This window comes from Asparagus officinalis, chromosome 1 (genome assembly GCF_001876935.1).
Source record: "Asparagus officinalis chromosome 1, Aspof.V1, whole genome shotgun sequence".
NCBI lineage: Eukaryota > Viridiplantae > Streptophyta > Magnoliopsida > Asparagales > Asparagaceae > Asparagus > Asparagus officinalis.
This window is the reverse complement of record NC_033794.1, coordinates 81,147,553-81,153,434: the sequence shown is the minus strand read 5'-3', so window position 1 is coordinate 81,153,434 and position 5,882 is coordinate 81,147,553.

Below are 5,882 nucleotides of genomic sequence, written 5' to 3'. Positions count from 1 at the left end.
ACAGAGGCCGCCGCCGCCGCAGAGTTCTTCCCTCGGCCCCTTCCTCTCCTCTTCCCAGAGCCCTTCTTAGCTTCCTTGAGAGTCTGCGGAGTCCCGGGCTCGAGCTTTTGCTGCTGATTGCTGGAGTTCTGCAGAGGCTTCTTCTTCTTTGACACAAAATGCTTCTCTCCATTAGGCTCCTTGGGCTGTCTCAGAGGCATCTTGGCTGAAGGCAGAGGACCAAAACAGGCTCTTTCTCTCTCTACAACTGCGAGCATGGCGCATTTACCCTGCAGAGGGTTCAAAGTTCAAACCGAGGGTATAAAATTAAAATGGGTCAAGGCCCAAGAAACATAAAAACGCTGCAGCTGGTAACGGCTGAGAGCAGAATCAAACACAAGACCATGATTACACAAACTCTGTTCGCGAGCAAAAGATTTGTTTTGACAGTGAGCCGAAAAGGACAAGCTCTAGCATAAAAATGGGAGGTGGGTTCATTAGATCCTCGGTTCGATGCAACAGTTGGGGGTTTTAATGTTGTTGCGGCCTAAAGGCCAGAGGACAAAGAGGAGAAGTGAGGATTTTTTTTTTTTTAATGCTGGAGCATCCTCTTTGTTCTTTTGTTGGTATCATACACGTTGCGTTCTATCTTATTAGACCCTAAAACCTTTGTTAATTCTGTATTACTCCCTCACATCATATCAGTAACAAGTTCATAGATTTGAGGGTCTCATTTAAAATAATTTCGGAGCCTAGTTTGAAAATATAAAATTGTGGTAGTCTGATATGAAAAGAAGCTAAAATCTGATGTTGTTGGTGGGCTGCATGCGCGCGCTGCCGGCTGCGATCGACGGCCCGTGAGTGGGAAACAAGAGGGGATGGGCATTAATCCCCAGCGTGGCAGAGTTTTTAAATTAAATGCAGCAAAAAGGGAAGGGAGGAAAATAGGAATTTGATATTATGAGGGTACTTTTTAGGCTGCAGCAGAGAAATTAAATACCATCCATCAGAGTCTGGCGCAATCGGGTCAATCTTCCATTATTGGGGTTCTTTAAGATTTCTTTTTTCTTCAATATAAATGTCTAAAAATATTTAATCATTGTGATTTATTTTTAGCACGACTAACGTCTTATCTTAGTAAATTAAATTTATCAAATTCATCCGAAAAAATTCATAAATAAGTTTTCCACTTTTACTTATATCACCTACTAAGGACTACACTCAAATAAGAGCAGGACACGAATAATAATATGAAGATACTTCTGTAATAAAATCCTTTGCATTTCTTATGGCAAAGTTACGAGACACTCTCGACACTTAAACAATGAATATCACTACCAAGACCGTGATATGTTTTGGTTTTTTGCAAGAAAAATACGCGTGTCAATTATATCATCGTTTCGCTAAAGTGCATCTTCAATTTAGCGTAAAACAATTACGATCGTATCCTACTTTTGGGGCTCGATCACAACTTAACAGCTAGAAAACTAATTCGTGATTCCCTTTACACGACGATGCCATTAGAGCCTGTAGTTTAGTTGCATAAAGTTCCAACTTTCGATTATTGTATCTTCAGATATATCCAGCTTCAATCACACTGGATATGATCAAACATACCGGCATAGACACAATGATAATTTATAATGAAGCCATACTTACTATAAGGTTTAGACTGCCTAATTGCCCATCATGCGGGCAGAATTTTATATTTACTTCCATTGTCTTTAGTATCTATCAATGAATCAATTAAATGAGTACTAATTTAGAAATGGTACAAGGCAGACAATGCTCTCGAAGCCCTAATAGCACCAAACCAGGAGAATGTCTCGTATATCTAGAAACTATGCAAGTGGGTAAAAAATAGTATTATAAATTAACCACAAATGGGCCCAAAATGGGTAATTCCCTTGATCCAAGTGCATAGTGGTCAATTTCATTGGACAAGATTACAGTGCCATTACCTAGACTGCACGCAACCTTCTCTAATGGAAGTTATTAATTACGAGACTGAGGCTTTAAATGGATAAAACAAAGTAAAATTCTTCTGGGACCCAAAATATGGGACCAATAGAGGGGACAAGTGAGGTGTCCCTCTCCTATTGGATAATGAGTTGGTCATCATTAATGATGATCAACTCATTATCCAATAGGAGGGGAACACCTCACTTGTCTCATCTATTGGTCCCATATTTTGGGTCCATGTAGCAGAGCTCTAAAAGCCAGTTGATTCAAACCCATAAAATATATATTTTATATTTGTAATGAAAATACATTTCGTACAAAAGATATAAATATAACAGCTTACGCAACAAATCAAATATCGACTCCGATTGAGAAATGTATTCAGTACAACAAAAAAGTAGATATCTAAGAGATATACATAAAGTTAGGGTGTGTTTAAAAACCTTTCAAAACTGGATCAGGACTACACCTAGCCTAATTTCGAGCCACTAAACTGGTTTTAGTTTGGACCAGCCGTCCTGCGGCTCAAATTAAAACTAGTTTGAGATTAGAACTGGGCCTTAGATAGTATTAACGCAAACACCCTCTTAGTATTTGCGACCATGCTACCTCCAACAGTTGTCTCTATTTCATAATTATAGCATACCAAGTCACCAGCAAAGCTTTTCAAAGTTCAAGTTACTTTTTTTAACTATAGTTTGGATAACTGCGAAAAGGACAGTGACGAGAGAGAAAGGTAACAGCCAGCCAGTGAGGCCCTAAACTAAAAATTGATGGGCCTGGCCCACGCCGAACACGCAAGCGTGCCTGAAAGGGAGCGGCGAAGGGCACGCGCTCAGCTCCGCCTGCGTCACGTGACAGATCCCCGCCCTCATCCAGCGCAAATTATGCAATGAGACGTTACGCTCACTCGCGGTGATGTTAAGAAAAATGCAAAAGAATCCCGAAAAAAACATCTTAAAAAATTGCAACGTAATAGAACTTCACTTGTTTCCTGCGCAGCGCTGAACTCTAACAGCGATGAGAAAACAATATGTTAAAATAAATAAATAAAAAGCTCCCAAAGCACAGGGCTAAAATAGAACACAAAAAAAATACTCCAATAATCTTTTTGTAAGAAAACTCTTAAGAATTGCCACGAAATATAAAGCTTCACCTATTTTTCTATAAAATTTAAATAATGGAGGAACGAGCTGAGCAATGGAGGTCTCATCTCGAGATCCCGATCGGCGCTTCAGAATTCGTGCGGATCGGGGAAGCATGATGAAGGCGGTATGGTTACCGCGGGTAGAGACGAAAGCAACTAGAGAAGGGGAGGATTTTGGGGGAAAACGACGAGAGCAAAGGACGCAATCATGAGGAAGATCTGGAGAGAGAGAGAGAGAGTAGCTATTAAACGATCGCAGTGCAGAAAACCTTTTGCTTCACGCCTTACTCTATCTCTCTCTCTCTCTCCCCCCGTTGAAAATCTTGCGCTTTCTCTCTCCTCATCAAGAGAGAGAGGAGGAAGCTATGGCTTTGAATGCAGCTCGCCTACTAGCATTAATGACTCCTATACTACTCATGTATTGTCTTCTGCTGCCATTGCAGGCCAAGAAAAAAAGGGCGCGAAAGAGGAAAGAGAACAAGAGCATATTCTCATCTACCCTCTGAGCAAAATCCTCAGCTCTCTGAGCAAAATCTTGGCAAATTTAGAAGGAAATAGGAGAGGATAAAAAGGAGCTAACCTCGTGGAGAACAATGGAAACCCTAGCTTGCTTGCTTCTTCTTTCGCTTTTCCTACTTGTTTGAACTGAGATCGAGATCGAGATCGAGATCGATGTCGTATATAAAAGGCGAGGCGAGGGGGAGTTGAGTGCTGTTACTGCTCCATCCGAGTTAGGTTTTCTTTCTCTCTCTAGATCTGGCTTTGAATTGATTTCTCTTTTTTAGAGAGAGAGAGAGAGAGAGAGAGGGAGGGAGGGAGGAGAGAGAGAGGAGAGAGAAACTAAAGAGAAGCGCGAGGATCGAGGGGGAGAGAATGTTTTTGAGAGAGCGAGAGAGAGAGAGAGAGAGAGAGAGAGATGCGCGGAGAGGAGGAGGCGAGGGCGGGAGAAGGAGCGGGGGCAATGGTGGGTGGGCCCTACTGGATGGAGAAGTGGGGGCGCGAATTTCGAGTCCTCTAGAATTGAAATACAGTACACTTTATAAAATGATGGTGCAATGTTGAACTCATTTCTATGGTTTTTATAACCACCCCCCAAACTAAAACCCACAAAAAAAAAACAGCTCTGTCACGAAATTAGGGTTCATTTGTATTTTCGGACGTATAAGAAGAAACGTTAATAATATTTTTGAATTCAAAAGAGAGAAAAATAGAGACAACGTTAATAATGTTTTTTGAATTCGCAGGAAAGAAACATTAATAATGTTCTTTTGAATTCAAAGGAGAGAAAAGCAGGCATAACATGAACCTCAAATTATCCTCTTGCGAGATTGAGTGTAGAGCCGGTCTTGGGTTTTCTAAAACTCAGGGCAAATTTTCTCAAATGTGCTCATTTATACAAATCAAACAAATAAATAAATTATTAATTAATTAATTTTATTAAAATTATAAGATTTTACAAAAGACAAGGAAAACACTTTTGAGGCCTCATTAAAACCTTGGTTGGGGAAAACTCAATGGGACAAAACTCCAAACGAAGGAAAAAAGAGTACCCCGGATTGTAAACATTGCATTAAGAACGAAAACTACATATTTGAGTCTACATGCTTCCTCCCAAATCTCCATAAGCATATCTTGATTTGATCAATCTTCTTTTCATCCTCCACAATTAATCGAAGCATAGAATCAACACATGTACCTACAAAATAAAAATAGCAATGAAATCTTAACTACAAAACATCATTTAAAATATCTTCTTGTTGCACTTTTTAGATGCAAAATCATCAATTATACTATCATATTTAATGTTCTCTAACATATCCTTTTCAATGCATAATATCGCTAATTCATTTAGCCTATCTTGAGTCATGGTGGTCCGCAAGTAAGATTTTAATAATTTTAATTTAGAAAAACTTCTTTCGGCAGATGCCACAGTCACAGGTATAGTCAATAATATCCTATAAGCAACCATTACATTAGAAAACATATCCACATTCTTTACAAACTCAAGAATTTTAATGGATGTTCATGGTTTATCTGTTTCATATGCTTCTTTTGGTAACATCACTTTCAACACCTGTAATTCTAAAAATAAGTCTTTTGGATCAACATCGGAAACATCACCATGTTTTAAAGCATTTTCAAGATTCACAAAAAAAAATTTCAATTCATTATCATCAAGCGAAGTTAATTTTGCAGCATCAAATAAGAACCCAAAAATAGATTCAAAACAATGCAATTTTTCAAACCTACTCTTTAATTCACCAAGAGCAATATACACTATAACAAGGAAATAATCAGTTCTAAATGATTCTTCAGCTGATTGTTGTTCGCTATCACTATTGGAAACCTCATCAAAATGCATTTTTTTACAAACTTGACGTTTTTTGGAAATATAGGCTCAATTCCCATATCAAGGGAAATTTGTTTAGCATCAATCGTGGCAGAAACAAACCCATTTATTCTATAGTTTTTAAAAAATAACACAAGTCCTTCTAATTGTCTTACAGCAGCATCAAGACGCATGTCTTCAGATTGTAACTTTTTACTAACTAAGTTAATCTTATGCAAAATGTCATGCCAAATAACCAAACTTAATATAAATTCATTAATCTTATGCAAAATGTCATGCCAAATAACCAAACTTAATATAAATTCAAAACTTGAAAGCTCTCCTCATGCTAAACTTTGAGCATCCCTACTCAATTTGGCATCTTCACTAATTTTTATTAATTTAAATAAAGATTCTCTAATTTAGGAAGCTTGAGATTTTATTGCTTTGATACTTTCAATGTGA